At 33.1% G+C, this 23,008-nt stretch overlaps 2 pseudogenes across 1 annotated transcript; both read right to left on the reverse strand.

Moving 5' to 3' along the window:
• Window positions 1-11,244: 11,244 nt before the first annotated feature.
• On the reverse strand, window positions 11,245-12,567 carry LOC134285064 (cytochrome c oxidase subunit 1-like; annotated as a pseudogene).
• On the reverse strand, window positions 12,132-22,693 carry LOC134288797 (NADH-ubiquinone oxidoreductase chain 2-like; annotated as a pseudogene). The gene is made up of 2 exons (XR_009998134.1): window positions 22,689-22,693; window positions 12,132-13,848 (listed from the first exon to the last, which is right to left on the reverse strand). The product of XR_009998134.1 is annotated as an NADH-ubiquinone oxidoreductase chain 2-like (transcript).
• Window positions 22,694-23,008: the final 315 nt, after the last annotated feature.

The following is a 23,008-nucleotide window of genomic DNA, read 5'->3' on the forward strand; positions in this document are numbered from 1 at the left end:
GGCTGGGTGATGAAATGATACATTTGGAAACTCTTTACACGCTAACGCCGCTCAACACTATAGTGCATAATTTCCAGACTACACCAAAAATGTGTAACCCTTGCACATTTACAAAATCAGCTCCTGTGTCCGGCAAATCGTTAAATTCGCAAAAATTTTTGAACGGCAATCTAGCTAGGTTTACTAGTGACCTTGGAAAACAAAAAAAGAATCAACATTTCGCATCTAGACGAGTGTACGAGCTGTTTTTGTGAATGTGTAACTGTTACACATTTTTGTGTGGTCTGGAAATTATGCACTTATGAGTAGGGCTTACACATTCTAGGTGCTGAGTGGTTTTAGCGTGTATGGTGTTAACACAGTGTAACCAATTCTGATAAGAATGTACCGATTTGGATACAAACGGGGAAACAATAGAATCTTTGAACTATTTACTCTTTAAAATAATGAAGGATTCAAGGAACACATGTCATCCTCAACCAAGGGACAACTCATATTCTAAGGCCCGAGTACACAGGGTAAAATATTTGACACAAAATAACTCAAGGGTAAACAACTATTTGAAACTAATGAAATTTCGATCGTGTTAAAACAGATGTTTGAGAATTGTTTTTTTTTATTGTCAAATATTTGAACCTGCATACTTATACCTTACCTGGTTTTATTAATGGTGTACAGTAACTTTGTCATGGTTTTGGCATATTCCAAACCATACGTAATTATTATTCGATAGGTAGGGAAAAGGAACTCATTTCAAACAAAGTGTTCGTTTTGATTTTTTTTGTTAGGAATGAGCATGGAGAACAGCAAACAGAACTGAAACAATCGGTACTTTAATCGTTTAGGAATTATTATTGGAATATGTCTCAAAGAGGATGGAATAGGCATAGACTAAATAAGGATACTCGTACCGTAATTTGTGGTTTAACCCTTCTGTGTCTGAGATGTCGTACATGACCCCAAAAGAATAATACATTCCGAGTATTCATACTTGCTGGACCTACTTGCAAACTATCAGTAGGTCGGCTCCAGAGGCACTTGCAGGCAAGAAGATATTATTATTTTTATTTATTATCATTGAAAACAGCTACGCAGTCTTGAATTAGCAAACGATGTTTATTACGCGCCCAACGTTTCGACACGCGGTTAGTGCCTTCTTTAGGGGATCATTTTTTATGAATTATTTTGGGTCGTCCAAACTGTCAAGGGGGCGTGATTTTGTGACGCAGTGTGAGAAATGTATATATTGCATGATTTTTTTTCCATTCGCATTAATGTGAATAACAAAAGTGAACATAAATGCCGGCTTCCTTTCATAAGATATGCAGCTGTCGGACGCAACAACTGTATCTGAGAAAACGGTTTTGAAATCTTACGTAAGAATAATGTATTGTGTATGCAGACAAAAATCAATTTCACTCAAATGCTTCTCACGACCAATAGTTTGCTGCTTGCTATAGGGCACTACACGCCGCTAAGTTTGCAAAGGAAAAAAAAATCTTGGCATCATGGAATTATTCCAGGTGTTCCTTATATAGTTTCTACAGGACTTCCTCGAAGAATTCCTCCAACAATTTTTTAAGGAGCTCCTCTAGCAGCTTTGTAAGGATTTTTTTTTATGGAGGTCTTTATAGGTTTCCCCAAAAGGAGAAAGATAACATTTCCACAGGAATTCCTACTGGAAATCCCAAAAATAAAAACTTCTGAATACATTCCACAAGGATTTGGAGGAATCTCAGAAGGAATCCCTGAAGGAACTTCCAGAATTTCAGAATAAATTACTAGACGAATCTTGAAATGAAATGATAGAGAAATTTCAAAAGAAATCCCGTGAGGAGTTCCTGGAGCAATTCTAGATGGAGCTTTTGTAGAAATCTTGAATAAACTCCTGGAAGAATCTCAGAAGAAGGAATTTCTGAAGAAAACACGGAAGAAATGTTTGCAGTAATCCCGGAAGAAATTTCTGAAGGAACCCCGAAAATAACTTTTGTGGAATCCCAGAAGATATCCAGAAAGAACAAAAAAAAAATCCTGGATAAATCCTAGAAGGAAGTTCTCGAGGAATCCTTGAAGAAACTCCCAGAAAAATCCAGCAAGGAATTCCTGAAGGAATCCGATGAAGAACTCATGGATGGATCCCAGAAGCAACTCCTTGAAGGGGTTTGATAGAATGCCGGATGGATTTCCTGCAAAGATCTCGGAAAGAATATAAGAGTTAATTTCTGAAGGAAACCAACAAGGAACTCCTGGAGGAATCCCGAAAGGAACTTCTTCAGGAAACCCAGAAAGAAGTTCTGATGGAAGTTCAAAAGAAATTGCAGATAAAATCCCTGAAGAGATGTCCGAAGAAACTGGTGGAGGAAGAGAGGAGAAGAAAACCTTGAAATAACTCCTGAAAGAAGCCATGAAAACTTTTAGTAAAACCTTACAAAATAATCTCCCGGAGGAATCTCAGAATAAGCTTTTGGTGGAATCTAAGAAGGAATTTTATATGAAATTAATTTGATATTCTTAACAGATTTATTAGTGAGAAAACAAAAGAGCTTCTAGGCTAATATGGCATCTAACTGTATTGGGAGCATCAACAGAACTAAGGGTGGTTTATTGAGTCATTAGCTTTGGTGAAAATCTCTACTCGTTGCACCTATGATCTTGATATGGGCGATCTGAACCTGGTGGTTTGCAAAGTTTTCTTGCTATTGTTGTTTTTTTTTTTCATAATAATCATCAAACATACAAGATAAAATTTAAATCAGAACTAAGTTTCGAGTTTTTTTTTGCTTTTTGGCATGAACATTTTGTTGAAGAGGGGGGGGGGGTTGTGTAACAGCTACGTCATTTATAAGGGGGGTATCCGAATTTGTGACTGCTACGAGGGGGGGAGGGTTCGTTTAAAAAGATACGTCACTTATGAACGCCCCCCAAGCATGAGCCATTCCAAACACTTCAGACCAACTAAACTGAAAATTCATACAATAGCAAAAATATCTCTTTCTCTCAATCTGTGGTATTAGAACCAATTACGAAGCTCTCCTTAGAATCCTTTTATTTTTGTTATTTTCGTCATATTGAGTCGTAATTGAGGTTTTATAGAAAATTTTGCCTCAAAACTTTTGCTACAAAACAGAATGTATGAAAGAGACATTTTTATAAACTCCTGAAAGTCTTTGTCAGTTTTGTCAGAATAATCAAGAAATAATTGATTTCAGTTAAGAGTTATATGAATATTTTTTTCAATTTTAGTTTAAGTCCAGTTAGTCGAGGGTGGAAATATATACTATATGCAAATAGAGATATGCTACACATGAAGTATATTTTTTGTAAAAATATTGTGAGAGATCTTTTTGCACAATTTTACCATATAATTGAATTTTTTTTTACTAACGAGATTTTTAACCTAGAGCTAATTCATCTCAGAATCCACGCTTTGCTTCCCTTCCGTAGGAAGAACTGACATTTTGTGAGTTTGCTGGAAGTAGGATTCGATCCCAGGTCCTTGCGGCATCGTCACGTGCTTCAACCTTCAAACCAGGTCCGCTCCAGTAATTGAGCCTAACAACTTTGGCTGACAGAAGTTTCAGGTGAAATAACCAAATAAGTATGGACCTATTTTTCTAAAATACCTGAAAAAACTGAAATTTTTGGATAAATCTGAAATCAATGAACATTTTTTTCTGGAAGTATGTCTAATTGTCTGAAGAATTATTTGGTGATATTTCCTAAGAAATTGTTTTAGGACATCTTGCAGAGAATAGTAAAAAAGTGTTATTCTTAATCAAATTTATGGGACAATTTCTTGCAGGATCGCCAATTAATTTCCATCCCAGTTTCTTTGTATTTTTTCGGGATTATTTACACATTCTTCAAAAATCTGCAAAAAGTTTGATGGGATTTTTTTTTAGGAATCTATGAAAACATAATACCGTTTTTCTGGGCATAATTATTATTATTAGCATCATTGAAAAGATTCTCATCCCGCTAATTTTTTTTATTCATTTTGACATTTAGACAGGAACACCTTAGTACTTATTTTCAACATTTTTAAATAACAAAAAATCTTTGAAAATTTCTTTCAAAATTCAGAAATGGGCTCAAAGCATTCCTCGTATTTTTTGAATATTTCCAAGCGTATTTCGTTGAAAAATTTCCAAAAAAATCAAAAGAAAAAAACATTGGGTGAATATTTGGAAAATTATTCCCGCTATTATTGTGATAAAAAGCTACAGGGGATTTCTCACGGAATTCAATAATAGTGTAATTCGAGACATGGAAATTATTACATATTGTAGTCATTTTATTCATGACAATGTTTTAGAACAAAATTATTAAATTTTACAGGAATTACACTTGAATTTATTCTGAGTTATTTATGGCAAGGTATTCTCTGAAAAGTTCTCAAAAAAATAAAAATTCCAATCCAATTGACTACGCAAATGTGGGTTCAGAAATTCCGTTACTTATATTTAACGTAATTTTTTTACTGGATTTTTCAGGAAATTGTTCATGGGAATAGGTTAGGGTGTAACTCAAGAACTTCAACATATTTTTCATTTATTTAGTTCACATCAAATTCATGATAATACTGAATCAACAATTTGCCGCCATAATACTCGATTTGCAGCTGCAGCTCTCCATCCTCGGTCACGCCCAACACTCGCCAGATCACGCTCCACCTGGTCCGCCCATCGTGCTCTCTGCGCTCCACGCCTTCTTGTACCAACCGGATGGTTAGCAAACACCAACTTTGCAGGGTTGTTGTCCGGCATTCTTGCAACATGCCCTGCCCACCGTATCCTTCCGGCTTTGGCTACCTTCTGGATGCTGGGTTCGCCATAAAGTGCAGCGAGCTCGTGGTTCATCCTTCTCCGCCACACACCGTTCTCCTGCACACCGCCGAAGATCGTCCTTAGCACCCGTCGCTCGAAAACTCCGAGTGCTTGCAGGTCCTCCTCGAGCATCGTCCATGTCTCGTGTCCGTAGAGAACCACCGGTCTTATTAACGTCTTGTACATGGTACATTTGGTGCGGGGGTGAATCTTTTTTGACCGCAGTTTCTTCTGGAGCCCATAGTAGGCACGACTTCCACTGATGATGCGCCTTCGTATTTCACGGCTCACGTTATTGTCAGCCGTTAGCAAGGAACCGAGGTAGACGAATTCTTCTACCACCTCGAAAGTATCCCCGTCTATCGTAACATTGCTGCCAAGGCTTGTCCTGTCTCGCTCAGTCCCACCTACCAGCATGTACTTTGTCTTAGCCGCATTCACCACCAGTCCGACCTTTGCTGCTTCACGTTTCAGGCGGGTGTACAGTTCTGCCACCGTTCCAAATGTTCTGGCAATAATATCCATGTCATCCGCAAAACAGACAAATTGGCTGGATTTCGTGAAGATCGTACCCCGGCTGTTGAGCCCGGCTCGTCGCATAACACCTTCCAGGGCGATGTTGAATAGTAGGCAGGAAAGTCCATCACCTTGTCGTAGTCCCCGTCGAGATTCAAATGAACTGGATAGCTCACCCGAAATCCTTACGCTGTTCTGCACACCGTCCATCGTTGCTCTTATCAGTCTAGTCAGCTTCCCGGGAAAGCTGTTCTCGTCCATAATTTTCCATAGCTCTGTGCGGTCGATACTGTCGTATGCCGCTTTGAAGTCGATGAACAGGTGATGCGTTGGGACCTGGTATTCACGGCATTTCTGGAGGATTTGCCGTACGGTGAAGATCTGGTCCGTTGTCGACCGGCCGTCGATGAAACCGGCTTGGTAACTTCCCACGAACTCATTTACTTTAGGTGAAAGACGACGGAAGATGATCTGGGATAGCACTTTGTAGGCGGCATTCAAAACGGTGATCGCTCGAAAGTTCTCACACATTAACTTGTCGCCTTTCTTGTGGATGGGACAGATTATCCCTTCCTTCCACTCCTCCGGTAGCTGTTCGGTTTCCCAGATCTTGACTACTAACTGGTGCAGACAGGTGGCCAACTTTTCCGGGCCCATCTTGATGAGTTCTGCTGCGATACCGTCCTTACCAGCCGCTTTGTTGTTTTTGAGCTGGTGGATGGCATCCTTAACTTCCCTCAGCGTGGGAGTTGGTTCGTTCCCGTCCTCTGCTGCACCAACATAGTCATTTCCTCCGCTGCCTTGGTCCTCCGTGCCTACATTCTCTTCGCCATTCAGGTGCTCGTCGAAGTGCTGCTTCCACCTTTCGATCACCTCACGTTTGTCCGTCAGGAGGCTCCCTTCCTTATCCCTGCATATTTCGGCTTGCGGCACGTAGCCTTTGCGGGATGCGTTGAGCTTCTGGTAGAACTTGCGTGTTTCCTGTGAACGGCACAGCAGTTCCATTTCCTCGCACTCCGCTTCTTCCAGGCGGCGCTTTTTCTCCCGGAAGAGACGGGTCTGCTGCTTCCGCTTCTGTCTGTATCGCTCCACATTCTGTCGGGTTCCATGCTGCAGCATTACCGCCCGCGCTGCATCCTTCTCCTCCAGAACCTCTCTGCACTCCTCGTCGAACCAATCGTTTCGTCGACTCCGTTCTACGTACCCGATTGTGCTCTCGGCTGCGTTGTTGATGGCTGCTTTCACTGTACTCCAGCAGTCCTCTAGAGGGGCCACATCGAGCACACCCTCGTCCGGCAACGCTGCCTCGAGATTCTGCGCGTATGCGGTGGCGACATCCGGTTGCTTCAGTCGCTCTAGATCGTACCGGGGCGGCCGCCGGTAATGTACGTTGTTAATAACGGAGAGTTTTGGGCGCAGTTTAACCATCACCAGGTAGTGATCGGAGTCGATATTAGCGCCACGATAGGTCCTGACGTCGATAATGTCAGAGAAGTGCCGTCCATCAATCAGAACGTGGTCGATTTGCGATTCCGTTTGTTGTGGTGATCTCCAGGTGTAACGATACGGGAGGCTGTGCTGGAAGACATATACCCTTCAATATTCAGGAAATGATGTCTTCTTCTGGTTTTTGGCGTTTGGTGGTTAGGGTGGTAATTGCAGTCATCGAGTTAAACGATGCCAAAGCGATTTCCATGCCAAATGATATATTCCCCACCTATTCCTAAACATATGGAACAGAAATGCTTGATCTAAAAAGATTTTCGGCTAAATTTCTAGATAAGTTTTGGTGGATGCCTCTAGAGCCGACCTACTGATGGTAGGGCTGTCACCTTAGGTATGGCTTCCGGTAGATCATTTCATACTCAGCGGATGTATGCCAGAAGAGACGATGTTTGAGCCGCAGCTTGTGAACAGACGCTCGGGACGTAACTCCTTAGCTGTACTACCAGCTAAGTACACAACTCTTAGCTGGTGGTCTTTGTCATCGATTGACCCGTGGAAGCATGAGGTAGGGGCTTATGAGCAACAGAGCTATGTTGAACGCTCCTTGTCGCCTCACTATCTTGCAGCTTTTTAAATTGTTTACTTAGTTGAAAAATTCTGGTTACACGTGGGTCAACTGCCGATGTCCTTCAATCAGAGTATGTTGTAAGCTTTTTGTAATGCGAAAGGCACCAATGAAATAATGGTCATGTCTAAGTTAAAGCAAATTTTAACGTTTTCTAGAGTGCATTAAACTCGTACGATTTTTTGGTCCGTCGAAAAGTGGCTTACATATTCAGTGGACTCATGTGCTCTCATGTGCCTTTTTTGCGTTTTAGTTTAGTAGCTGATGGAATTCAACACACAAAACAATCCCATTTCCATGCTAACGAAACATTGAAAGAAACGCGAAAGCCATCATTTCATCCAATCGATGTCAGCCAGCTCGTCAAAAACGCGTTCGGAATTGTTATCCAGCCGTTACGGTTTGTAGAAAAACATGCGACGCGACGACACAGAGCCCGGCCCGGGAGGACCGGGGGAGAAGGTAATCTTGTTGATTACACCTCACCGGTGATCCAGTTCTCCTCTTCGGGGTCCTCCTACCCGTGCCGTGCAGAAAGCGTTGAAACGCGTAGGAAAATCCGGGCACCGACTGACTGTCGTTCAGTGGTAGCGAACGAAGAACCAGAAGGAGAGACGGGCGGGAAGAGAGGAACACACTCCACTTGCTTACTGACACAGATCGAACGGCGGGCGTCTCGTCTTCGTCGACCGTGCAGTGCGCGTTGCGTGTGTGTAGTACTAGATCGTGAACACCACACGCAACTTCGCCACGCTGCGCTCGGGAGGAATTTCTCGATCCGATCGACTGGCTGACTGCTCTTCCTTCCAGGCCCAGCCAGTCAGCCCGAGGTAACTTGATCTGCGTCGATTTGAGCTGAGCTGACTGAGGAGTGACTGACTGGACTAACTGGTAGAAAGTTCCCGTCGTGGATCCCGTAGTCGTCGTCGGTTGGGCGATCGTTCGGCCGGTCATCCATCGATCGTTTTTACTGCGCCGAGAGGTTCGAGTGGCACGGTGTGCCCGGTGGGTTGTGTGTGACAAGTGGATTTAATTAGCAACGACATCTAAACGATGCGATGCGATGGCTGGCGGTACGGGTTTACTTCTTTTTCCAGATCAGCTCGGTCAGGTTTGAACCTGGAAGTGTGGGAATGGATTCGCTTGTTCGTGGAGCGAGCCGCGTTGGACGTCCAGCCCAGCCTGCATTGGGGTCAAAATTTGACAGTTGAGCGATTCCACGAACAAGTGGGAAATTTTTCCAGTTTTTATTTTTTGTATTTTTTGATTTGCATGGAACCTTGCATACAAGTTTTTGGGGAACAAAAACGCCGTTTTGCATACTTGGTTCGCCATTTTGAATCTAGCCTTACTTATGAGAAGGGCCTATGAAAAATGCACATGATATCTTCAAAAAATTGTATCTCGAAAACGGTTTGTCCGATCGGTTTGGCCATTGCAGGCGATGATGGGCCTCTTAACTTAGTGCGGACCGGTTTCGAGGAAATCACGCGAGACGCCTCGCGTTCAACTAGAGCATAAAAGTCGAGTTCAATGGATCGGTCATATACCACGTGCTTTTTGGGTTGATACCATTTCGGAAATTGGTTATGTTACATGATGATAGAGAGTTTCAGGAGGCCGTCCATCAGCATATCGATAACTATGCTATGGCTAGAGTAGAGATAAAAGGACAGATCGGTGAAGTACTAGATTTGTAGTAATGAGCTGAATTTTAGTATGGTGAGAAGGTCAATTCTCAATTTCTGCAATGAAATGATGCAAAAAGTGTGGGTATTATGATTCCTTGCCTAATTTGATGCTGTTTGAGCAAAACTTTGGGCAACAGTGTTGTTGTTTTCTTCATTTCTTGCAACATAAACAACATAGTTATCCAAAGTTTTGCTCAAACAGCATCAAATTAGGCAAGGAATCATAATACCCACGCTTTTTGTACCATTTCATTGCAGAAACGGAGAATTGGCCTTCTCACCATACAAAAATTCAGCTCATTACTACAAATCTAGTACTACACCGAGCGTGCCCCAATGGGTCTACCGCAGCAAAAATCCGCAGAACGAACAGAGTGTGATTGCTTAAAAACAGGACAGCATGGGTCGGAACGGTATGCGAAGATTTTATGCTGCTCTCAATGATGTGCCACAAAAACTTGCGTCAGCGGCCGTCATTTAATTTAATGCGTTTTTGCTTTAAAAACGTGAACTACTATTTAATTTAACTGTATTCATGACGTTGCAGGTTGTGCAGTCACATTAAAAAAGAATTATGACAATAAAATATTCTTACCGAATGCATCGCTTTCATTAGCGTCATCGAGCGTCTTCTCTCTTGATTGCGCTCTCGTATCGAACCGGACAAGAGAATGAACAGCATTTCAAGGAGCGTTCCCGAGCATGTCAGTTCACGAAATGTTACATTTGCGAATGTATCACTTGCTGAGTATGGACCATTCAGTGGTTCGCGATAAAAATCCACACACTGCTTAAACTATACTGAAGCCCCCTGAAACCCCTTTAAACCCCTCCGAATTTCTCATGAAAACCTTCAATAGATCTTCATGAAACGCCAGTAAACTTTTTTTAGATCCCTCTGAAGTTCTCCCAAAAGTCCGTAAAATTCCCTGCATTCCATTGAAATCCTCTAAAAACTTCTGAAATGTCTCAAATCTCTCAGAAACTTATTGGAGCTCTTCTGGAAGCCTCTTTATACCCCCGGGACCTCTCTAAAACCTTCCGAATCGCCTTAAAATGATCTGGAACTGTCCTGGCAGCTCTCTTACCCCATAAAAAAAAACCACATCGCATCACATTTAGTTAATATACAGATTCTAGTTATGTAATGAATCCATTTATGTAAACCCTCTATTTGTGCACCCCATACCAATTACCAAAATAGAGGTTTTGAAGAACGAGTGGAACAGCTCCTCCGCTCCCCTCCGCTGTGTCAACTTTATATTTGTAAATTTTCATTGTTATCGCTCAATAAAACTTCGAAGAACTCCTTTCACCTAGTTGCGAATATTATTTTGTCTGTCAGAAAATTCCATTCTTGGGGCTAGCATAAAAATATCCGCATATTGCTTAGATCCACGCTTTCTTGAGTTTCAGTCACATTCTTCGATGATGCTGTCTAGTATGTTGTAGAAAAAACTGCAGGGATCATCACATAAATGCTCAGGGAATTTTAGAGCAGCATGTGGAGGAACTCCTGGAAGTACTTCAGGGGAATCCCTGAGGCAATCCCGAAGAAAACTCTAATTGTACTCCTGGAGCAGTTCCTGATTAACTGCTGAATGGATTCCCGGATAAATCTTGAAAGAATTCTTGGAGAAATGCTACAGTTGCTGTTGCGACTGTTTTCAACGGCAAAGTTACCCTTGGTTTCTCGATGTCTCAACTATGTTGCCATCCTGAAGTTTCGCAAGGAAACTGCGGAAGGAACTCCACAAGAAACACTTTTTTTTACTATTGCTGGAATCCGCCGATTTTGATTGCATGCGACTTGACGTTTCGCAACAAAAAATGTCGACAAGCGCTATGCTGGTCATCACCCAGGGGCCCAGTTGAAAGTTTTTCGTTCGACAAAAAGTTTTTGGCAATTCCTAAAGGAATTTTCTCGGCAATTTCTTTGCAATTTGTTGGGCAATTTAGGTTATTTTCGGAAATCTCTCAATAATTATTTTAGAATTAGCAAATTACTTCGGAAATTTCTTTGGTTTCCCTTTGGAAATTCGTTTAAGAATTTCTACGGTAATACGCTTTGAATTTCCTTCGGCACATTGAACAGTTCGTCGGTAATTACTTTGGAAACTTCGGCAAATCTTTTTAGAAATTTTGGCAAGTTGTCTTAAATTTCATCAGAAACTTTTCGGAAGTTTCTTCGTTGAGGAAAAAAAGTTAAATTAACTCCAATAAATATTATTGTAAATTGAGCTTTTAATCATGAAGGATTTATAATTATTCCTGTTAATAATGGATATCAATGAATAAATCCTGCTATAATAGCAAATACTGCTCCTATAGATAATACATAATGAAAATGGGCTACTACATAATATGTATCGTGAAGTACAATATCAATTGATGAATTAGCTAAAATTACTCCGGTTAATCCCCCAACTGTAAATAAAAAAACAAATCCTAAAGATCATAAAAGTGCAGGGCTATATGTTAATTGTGTTCCATGAAGAGTAGCTAATCAACTAAAAATTTTAATTCCTGTAGGTACCGCAATAATTATAGTTGCAGATGTAAAATAAGCTCGAGTATCAACATCTATACCAACTGTAAATATATGATGAGCTCATACAATAAATCCTAATAAGCCAATTGTTAATATAGCATAAATTATCCCTAAAGTACCAAAAGTTTCCTTTTTTCCTCTTTCTTGTGTAATAATATGAGAAATTATTCCAAATCCTGGTAGAATTAAAATATAAACTTCTGGATGACCAAAAAATCAAAATAAATGTTGATATAAAATAGGGTCTCCTCCTCCAATTGGATCAAAAAAAGATGTATTTAAATTTCGGTCTGTTAATAATATAGTAATAGCTCCGGCTAATACGGGTAGAGAAAGAAGTAATAAAATAGCTGTAATTACTACTGATCACACAAATAAAGGTAGTCGATCAAGAGTAATACCGGCTGATCGTATATTAATTACAGTTGTAATAAAATTTACTGCTCCTAAAATAGATGAGATTCCCGCTAAATGTAAAGAAAAAATTGCTAAATCAACTGAAGCCCCAGCATGAGCTGTTCCAGAAGAAAGAGGAGGATAAACCGTTCACCCTGTTCCAGCTCCGTTTTCTACTATAGAACTAGAAAGCAGCAGTGTTAAAGAGGGGGGTAATATTCAAAAACTTATATTATTTATTCGAGGGAAAGCTATATCAGGGGCTCCTAGTATTAAGGGTACTAGTCAGTTTCCAAATCCTCCAATTATGATAGGTATTACTATAAAAAAAATTATAATAAAAGCATGAGCAGTAACAATTACATTATAAATTTGATCATTTCCAATAAATATACCAGGATGTCTAAGTTCAGTACGAATTAAAACTCTTAGTGAAGTTCCGACTATTCCAGATCAAATACCGAAAATAAAGTATAATGTTCCAATATCTTTATGATTTGTTGAAAATAACCATTGTCGCGATTAAATGGCTGAAGTTTAGGCAATAAATTGTAAATTTATGTATAAGAAATATTCTTTTTAATCAAACTTTATATTCAATAATGATATTAGACTGCAATTCTAAAGGAATAATTTTTTAATTATTAAAGTTTAAGAATTAAAAGATTAATACAAATATTTTCAGCTTTGAAGGCTATTAGTTTATTTAACTTAAATTCTTATTATAAAATTATAAAAATTAATGAAATTATTAATAATCCTATAATAGAGATAAAATTTATAGTTAAAATTAATGTTAAATTATTATTATTATGTTGATTAATTAATAATCAAGAATTTTTATTATAATTTAATATATAAATACTATAAGATATTCGTAAATAATAATAAAGAGTTACTAATGTTAAACAAACAGCAATAAATAAAATAAATATTTGATTTATTTCTACTAAATTTTGAATGACCAATCATTTAGGTAAAAATCCTAAAAAAGGAGGTAATCCTCCTAATGATAATAAATTTAAAAATATAAAAAATTTTATATAAGGATTTATTATAGATAAATTAAAAATTTGATTAAAATGAAATAATTTAAAATTATTAAATATTAAAATAATTGAAATTGATAAAATTGAATATAAAATAAAATATGTTATTCATAATAATTCATTATTTATTATAGCTAAAAGCATTCACCCTAAATGATTAATAGAAGAAAAAGCTATTAATTTACGTAAGGAGGTTTGATTTAATCCCCCAAATGCCCCAATAATTATAGAAAATAAAATAGTAAATAGAAAAAAATTATAATTTAAATTATAAGAAATTAATATTAATGGGGCAATTTTTTGTCAAGTTATAAGGATTAATCCATTAATCCAAGATAACCCTTCTATTACTCCAGGGAATCAAAAATGAAAGGGAGCTGCTCCTCTTTTTAATAATAATGTTGATAAAATTAATAAATTATTAAAATTATTATTTATTATTCAATTTCTATTAAAAAATATTATTATTAAAATAATAGCAAATAATAAAATTGAAGAAGCAAAGGCTTGAATTAAAAAATATTTTAATCTACTTTCTGAAGTTATTAGATTTTTTTTACTTTCATTTATTAAGGGAATAAATGAAAGTAAATTAATTTCTAATCCTATTCATGCCCCTAGTCAAGAGTTAGCTGAAATAGTAATTAAAGACCCAGAAATTAATATAATAAAAAAAATGTTATTGGAAATTTTTTTAATTAAAAAGAAAAGGATTATTACCTTTATAAGTGGGGTATGAACCCAATAGCTTAATTAGCTTATCTTTTTATATTTTAGTGTATGATGCACAAAAGTTTTTGAAACTTTTAGAAATAGTTTAATTCTATTAAATATAAATAATGAATAAAGTATTAAATCTTTATAATTTACCCTATCAAGGTAATCCTTTTTATCAGGCAATTCATTAATTTTTTTTTATTATTATTATAAGTACAAAACAAAAAAATGGAACTAATTTAATAAAATCACTCAATTTTTTTATTTATTTTATTATTATTTTAATATAAATATTTATATTATAATTAAATATTTATATAAATATAATATAAATATTTATATTATAATTAAATATTTATATAAATATAATATAAATATTTATATTATAATTAAATATTTATATAAATATAATATAAATATTTATATTATAATTAAATATATATATATATTATTTATATAAATATAATATATTTAATAATATATATATTTATATTAATAATTAAATATTTATATTAAATATATATAATATATCAAAATCAAACATAATTATGGTTAAACATAAATAACAGTGAAGTATTTATAAGCCTATGGGTCTTAAATGAAGAAAAAAAAAATAATTTAATATATAATAAATTTATAATAATATAGAATAGATTTATATAAATTATTAATTAATTATGACTATAATTAATTAAATATATAATATATATATATATAATAAATTTATTATATATATATATAATATATTATAATAAATAATTTATTAATAAATATTATTTATATATATATATATATATATTAAATATAAATTATTTATATATATATATATAAATATATATTTATATATTAAATATAAATTATTTATATATATATATAAATAAATTAATTAAATAAATTTATTTAATTTAAAATTTTATATATAAAAAAAAAAAAAAAAAAATAAGAAGTAAAATTAAATTATTTAATTAAAAATAAATTAATAAAATATAAAATAATTAATATAATATAAATAAATTATTTATTTGGGATTGAACTAATTATAATTATTATTAAATTATTTATAATTGATTTAATAATATGTGTATATTTTATAAAATATAATAATATTTATTAATAAATTATAAAATAATTATTTATATATAAATAAATTATTAAAGTATTAAAATATTAAAATAAATTAAGGGGTTATTTTAATAATTTTGATGCTCCTAGGAAGAAATGAACTAATTATAATTATTATTAAATTATTTATAATTGATTTAATAATATGTGTATATTTTATAAAATATAATAATATTTATTAATAAATTATAAAATAATTATTTATATATAAATAAATTATTAAAGTATTAAAATATTAAAATAAATTAAGGGGTTATTTTAATAATTTTGATGCTCCCAGGAAGAAATGAACTAATTATAATTATTATTAAATTATTTATAATTGATTTAATAATATGTGTATATTTTATAAAATATAATAATATTTATTAATAAATTATAAAATAATTATTTATATATAAATAAATTATTAAAGTATTAAAATATTAAAATAAATTAAGGGGTTATTTTAATAATTTTGATGCTCCTAGGAAGAAATGAACTAATTATAATTATTATTAAATTATTTATAATTGATTTAATAATATGTGTATATTTTATAAAATATAATAATATTTATTAATAAATTATAAAATAATTATTTATATATAAATAAATTATTAAAGTATTAAAATATTAAAATAAATTAAGGGGTTATTTTAATAATTTTGATGCTCCTAGGAAGAAATGAACTAATTATAATTATTATTAAATTATTTATAATTGATTTAATAATATGTGTATATTTTATAAAATATAATAATATTTATTAATAAATTATAAAATAATTATTTATATATAAATAAATTATTAAAGTATTAAAATATTAAAATAAATTAAGGGGTTATTTTAATAATTTTGATGCTCCTAGGAAGAAATGAACTAATTATAATTATTATTAAATTATTTATAATTGATTTAATAATATGTGTATATTTTATAAAATATAATAATATTTATTAATAAATTATAAAATTTTAAATTATTATTTTAATTTATAAAATTATTATTTTATTTTAGTTAATATTTTTGTTATTATTTTATTTTACATGTAAATTTTTGTGTGAATTAAATTAATTTTTAAAAAATTAAATTTATAAATATTTATTCGCAGTAATTAATATTAATTAAAAAAGAAATTTTGTATTAGTAATAATATATAGTATTGGTAAAATTTGTGCCAGCTACCGCGGTTATACAAATAATACAAATAAAAATTTTTAGTATTAGTTAAATGATTAAATTTATAATATAAATTTAAATTTATTAGGTGAAATTTTTAAATTTATTTATTTATTATTATTAAAAATAATTTAAGCTATAAACTTTTTATAATAAACTAGGATTAGATACCCTATTATTAAAAATAAATATTTAAATGCTAAAGTAGTATTAGTTATATTCTTAAAATTTAAAAAATTTGGCGGTGTTTTAGTCTATTTAGAGGAATCTGTTCTGTAATTGATAATTCACATTGAACCTTACTTAAATTTGTTTAATTTGTATATCGCCGTCATCAGAATATGTTATAAGATAAAAATTTTCTAAAAATTTAATTTAATAAAATGTCAGGTCAAGGTGCAGTTTATATTTAAGTAGAAATGGATTACAATAATTTTATTTAAATGGATAATTTTTTGAAATAAAGATTTGAAGGTGGATTTAATAGTAATATAAAAGAGATTATTTATATGATTTTAGCTCTAAAACATGTACATATCGCCCATCGTTCTTATTTTTAAAATAAGATAAGTTGTAACATAGTAGATGTACTGGAAAGTGTATCTAGAAAGACAATTTAAAGCTTAATTAGTAAAGTATTTCATTTACATTGAAAAGAAATTTGTGCAAATCAATTTAAATTGATTAAATTTTATTTATTAATTTTATTTATTTAAGTATTATATTTAATAAAAATAATTTTAATTCAATATAGTTTTAGTATTTTTTAAAGAAATAATAATTTTAATAATAGTTTATTTGTATTGTAAAAGAAGATTGAAATAATTTGAAAAATTTTTATTTTAAAAGAAAATTTAATTTATTGTACCTTGTGTATCAGGGTTTATTAATTAATTAATTATTATAGTAATTTTTCTCGAATTTTAAAGATTTAATTATATATAAAAGTTATTGTGGAATAATTATTTTTAATATATAATTAGAAATGAAATGTTAATCGTTTTAAAATATATCTAGTTTTTTAAGAAATAAATTTAATTTAGATTTATAAATTAAAAGTATTATTTATTTAATATTTTTAATTTATAAAATTAATATTTTAAGGGATTAGCTTTAAAATAAATTTTTAAATTTTAAAAAAGTATTTAATAAATGTAAGCTTAAAAATAGTTATCATTAATAAATTTGTTATAATTTATTTTAAATTTTTTATTATTTATTATAAAATTAAATTATTTATTAAAATATAAATTTTAATATTAATGATTTATAAATTATGATAAAATTAGTATATTTAATTTATATAAATTATATATATATATAAACAAGCAAAAAAAAAGAAGCTCCATTAGCATGGCAAATTCGTAAAAATCAACCATTATTTACATCTCGATAAATATGATTTACTCTATTAAAAGCAGTTTCAATATCTGCTGTATAATGTATTGCTAAAAATAATCCTGTTAAAATTTGAATAATTAAACATAATCCCAGTAATGATCCAAAATTTCATCAGGCTGAAATATTAGAAGGAGCAGGTAAATCCACTAAAGCATTGTTAGCTATTTTTAATAAAGGGTGTGTTTTTCGTAATGATTTAGTCATTAATTTATTGGTCGTAATGGGCCATAATTTTTTTTTGTAATTTTTACTGTTACTAATAAAGTTAAAAATAAATAATTAATCAATAATAAAGTAATCAAATTAGTTGGAAAATTATATATTTTATTTAATGAAATTGTGTCTTCTATTAAAAAATTATTTATTAAAGATAATTTAATTATTTCATTATTATTAATGAAAGGTTCAATAATTAATTTATCAAAAAATAAATAAAATATTAAGAATAATATAATTATGAAAATGCTAATAAATGTTAATTTTATTGATAAAGAAAACATTTCATTAGATGAAAGGGATGTTACATAAATAAATAAAACTAATATTCCTCCTATAAAAATTAAAAATAGCACGTATGAAAATCAAAAAGTTTTTATAAGTATTCCTGTTAATAAAGAAGTTAAAAATGTTTGAATTAATAATATTAGACCTATAGCAAGGGGGTGTTTTATTTGTATAAAAATAAAACTAATAATAAAACTGATTAATATAATTAATATTATAATATCAAGAAATAGTTTATAATAAAATATTAACTTTGGGAGTTAATGAAAAGGAAGAATCTTTTTTCTTGAAGTTTTAAAAAAAATAATTTTTATTTTTAGTTTACAAGACTAATGTTTTTTTTAAACTATTAAAACTAATGATAAATTTAGTTATTTCTGAAGTTGTATTATTCTATAAAATCTTTTGATACTCTTTTAATTTCTGCAGCAACTCCTTCGGCAAATCCTTTAGGAACTATTTTGGTAATTGTTCACGCCGAAGCGTGAATGTTAATATTTTGGCCACTCATCCTAGCCCATAGTGCGTTCAGAAAACTCATCTGCTTCGAAATAACTTTTGCCTCTATGCATACACCCCAAATCCAACGACATCTTCCACACGGCTGGCCATCAATCAATATACAACCAGTCTGGATAATAATGCGCATCGCCAACGTGTTGGAACAATAGCCATTTGTAGTCTGGGCCATCTCCACACTGATTCGCAACAAACCAGCAGTACTTAGTTGATCGCCGATCGAAACAGATCATACGATACAGCCGATGATCTGCGCTCCGCGCGCGACCTCTTGTCCTGCGTCCCCCAGCAGTTCACGAGTGGGGATAGCAGTTGGTGCCTTATTATTCGAACAATTCGATGTGTAAATATTGTGTATATAGTTTCAAATATATGTAGCAATAAAGTGACGACTCAACGTTATTTCTATGGCCCGAGCACAAACTCGGATCTTTTTCTCGGCGTCAACAGTAATACTTTTGACAATTCATTCGACAATGTATCTGAAAATTTACTCGCAAACTTCTTTGGAAACGTCTTTTGCAATTCCTTCTGCATATTTTCGGAATTTACTTCGGTTAATCTTATTAAGAATTTCCTTATCTATGTCATTCGGAATTCATTTTTTTTGTGAATTCCTCCTATGAAAATTCTTAAGTTTAGATATTTTTTTAAATATAAGTTCAGTGATGATTTTGAGAATTTCTGCAGCAGTTTCTTTCGGAATGCTTTCGGCAGAGATTTCCTTTGAAATTTCGTTTGAAAACATCTTCGCCAATTCTTCCACTATTCTTTCGGCATTCTCTTCAGGAATTCCTCTTTTGGTTTTTTCCAACATAATTCCTTTGAGGATTTCCCTGGCGGGATCTTTGAAAATCGCAATTTTTTGGGAGATCGTTCCGAAACTATTTTGGCATATTCTTTGAAAAATTCTTCGATTTTTTTTCATACTTGCGGAAATTTGTATAGATTTCTCCGCAAGCTCCTTTGGAACATGTTACGGCATTTTTTTTATCAGATTTGACGTATCCGTGTCCTAAGGAATTTCTATAGAATCTTATCCGGCAATCCCTTTGGATTTTTTGGGATTTATTTAGAGAATCCCTTTGAAAATTAATTACGGTATTCAATGTTTATTTTTGCTAGTTGTTTTCTTAATATCGTATTGTTTTCAAATTTAAATTGTTTATTGTTTTTTAAATTTAAATAGGATTTCCTAAAGCAATAGCTCCTGGAAGGTCTCATGACGTTCCAGGAGGGCATTAAGGATTAGTTGCGCTTCAAAGTGGTCTTTGTCGGAACGTTCCTGAAGGCTCCTAAAACCTCCAGAAACATCCCTGAAGTGCGTTGGATCCCTCTTATCTTGGGCTCTTGGGCTCTTTGAGAACATCTCGGAAACGCCCTTGGCTCTAACTCAAACGCCCAAGAGCAAGACCCTTCTTAAAGTCCTGATTCAATTTATGCACAAAATTCCCTCTTTTTATGTTCTTTCTAATTCATGCACATTTTCAATTCATGCAGCACTTCCAGCCTATAACGTTAAAATAGGTTCCAGTGTATTGAGAATGAGGACTGAATTTTCCAATTACACAAAAACACAACTGGCGACAGGCTCTACCCCAAGTAACACACTTGTCACTCAAGAGTCACGGCGGCGCAGGTTTTTGTTGCACAGAAGTCACCGTGACTTATTTCTAACAAATAAACAATTACTTGCTAGAAGTAAGTCACAGTGACTTCTGCGCAACAAAATCCTGCGCCGCCGTGACACTTCGGCGACGAGTGTGTTACTTGGGAACCCATTTGGCATAACCCAAGCAACACACCAACACACATGGTTACAAAACAGTGACGGCAGCGTATGTAAGGGTTACGCAGTAAGTCACAGTGACTTCTGTACAACCCAAGCAACACAGAAAACATCTTTGGAGATAAATATTTCAAACGATGTATTATAAGTGCATTATAAGCGATTTAGAAAACATCTTGTGTTAATATCCAGCTGTAATTATGCTCACAGAAAACAAACTACAACAAAAAGTGTGATTGTTTGGATTACGTATGAAATATTTATTGTAGAGCAATTATAGAACAGAAACATTAGTTAGCCAATCAGTGATGAAAGCAAACACGTCATAACAACAGAAGGCAACTAAAGATTAAAAATGAAACAAGATGCAAATAGTGTATGCATTTATTACAACCATTCCTGGGAGGCTCTGGTTGATGGGGGACAGTTAGTGGTTCAAGGGAATTGACCTAATATATTTGTAAAATTTACGAAAAAAAATCAATCAGCACTGCTGGGGCGGTTGGGCTGCCATCGATTTTCCAGTCCCACATATTGTTTGCCGGATACAAATTCCCTATTTGTGGTGCCAAATAGGGTCAGCGTACAGTAATCTGGTCAACATCCAAAAGGGCCGAAAGTCCAGGCTACTGATCTGAAAACCGGTTTGTCGAATACCATTAGGACCACGCAACTTGTATTCCGGCCTATGTAAAAGAATCAGAATCCAGCTAGTCCAACATAAATTCTGGCACTTAAACTCGACATCTAGCAGCCATGAAATTCACCGAAATCACCAAATGCACTACGTCATCAATCTCCCTGCTAAAGCTATGTTCATTTAGAAACCGGAATGACAAAATCACGTATATCTTAGGGATGGAATAACAAACATAAAAGGTGAAGCCCTCAAAACAAAGGTTATTTATTGTACTTTCATGGAAAAATATCATTGAAATTATTTATTTTTATTTTTCACACATTTTCTCACTTTTTCAGTGTTGACCTCTCTAAAAATCTGCACAACGGTGGTAAATTTTAGCAACAACCCCTTCCTCACGTTTGTTCAACAATCAGGTCATCTATGCAGTGTCCTGAGTGCCTTGACAAGTCTGACTAGGATTCCGAAGAAAAATTGCCAAACTTTTTTTTATTGCGAAATGAGGGGCAATTCAGTGAATTGAGAAAACGCGAAATTTGAGTGTTTTTTTCGTTGATAAACACTACCCATCTGTGACGATACCACTGAACGTCCTCGGCTGTCATGGCAGCTCATCAAAATAGGTAAAACCTCTACATATCCCTTGTGTGCGTTTTTGAAAAGCAGCACGCGATTCTTGAGGCTGTCATCCTTGTATGAATTGGTTCTCATCATCTTGTTGCGAAAAAACCATGCCCAGAGTTCGAACTTCAAGCCAAATCTTTAAATTCAAAGCAGATTTTTGGTCGGCTTTAAGTCAGAGAGGACCATGTGTCTTTTACTTACTTTCTAGAAAAACGACTTTAAAGTTTGCAACTCTATAAGTTTTGAGTTTTTCAACAAATGTTCTTGAATTTTTGCCATAAAACTTAATAACTATTCATCATAGCATCGCTCTGTATTGATCGCGAAAAAAACGTAAAATAAAGCTTAAAACCGAGAAATTGCTAAGTAATTAATTGTTCTTAGTCCACTCTGACTGAACGGTTTTTTGAAAATCTTCAACCAACTACAGTTCACAGTCAAGTTCTTACATATTTGATGAAAAAATAATGCACAAGTAGGACAACAGTTAATAGGAGTGGTGTATAATGTGAGCAGAAAGTTTGAAATTTGATATTTCTGTTATTACACTGTTGATTACCATTTTCAATTTTTATGTTCAGTCAGAGTGGACCAAGTACAACAGTTCAATATCACATGAAGGGTAGTCAATTAACGAGCTATTTAAGAATTCTTAACTTGAATATTTAATAGTCAACATCTTTTGAATGTATTTTCATAGTTCGGTACAATTTTGAAATATTGTAGTTACACAGTTCATAAATAATTTATTCAGAGGACTGGCATTTTTCAAAAATTCGTTCAGACAGAGTGAACCAAGTACACAGTTCTTGAATAAACGGTGAAATCAATTTCTTCATGAAACGGGTATTGGTACATTTTAATATGATGCTCAACAGCTACTAAACAAACATATTTTGATTTGGAAAGGATTACGAAGAATAAGGTAATTTCAACTATGTTTCTTAGGGACACATGGTTCACTCTGACTGCACGCGAATTGCCACAATTTTCTTCAACACGATGATCTGTAAAATACGTTATTGACTATAATAAAAAGGATTTTCACGTGCTTTCGTGATCAATAATCATCAGAAAATGCGTTAGGGAGTCATACAGTTTGGAAACGTACCACATTTTGATGATAAACTATTTTATTTATTGGTATTTAACCAATACATATTTTTTCAACTCTCTTGACATCAAGCATATGGTTCACTCTGACTGCACACTATTATCGATTTTTGCAGTTCAATCAAAAGAAAATTGTGCTATAACTCTCGTTGATTGTAACATTAAGAAAATTGGGTGAATGTTCCAAGTAGCTAAAGTAATTCTTAATCAAATGCCTTAAAAATCTCATTTTCGTCAATTTTGTTACTTGGTCCCCTCTGACTTAACGCCGACCATTTATCAATGAACCCAAGCTTTTTTCTTCCGAGAACACTTCCT

The sequence above is a fragment of the Aedes albopictus genome, chromosome 1, assembly GCF_035046485.1.
Source record: "Aedes albopictus strain Foshan chromosome 1, AalbF5, whole genome shotgun sequence".
NCBI lineage: Eukaryota > Metazoa > Arthropoda > Insecta > Diptera > Culicidae > Aedes > Aedes albopictus.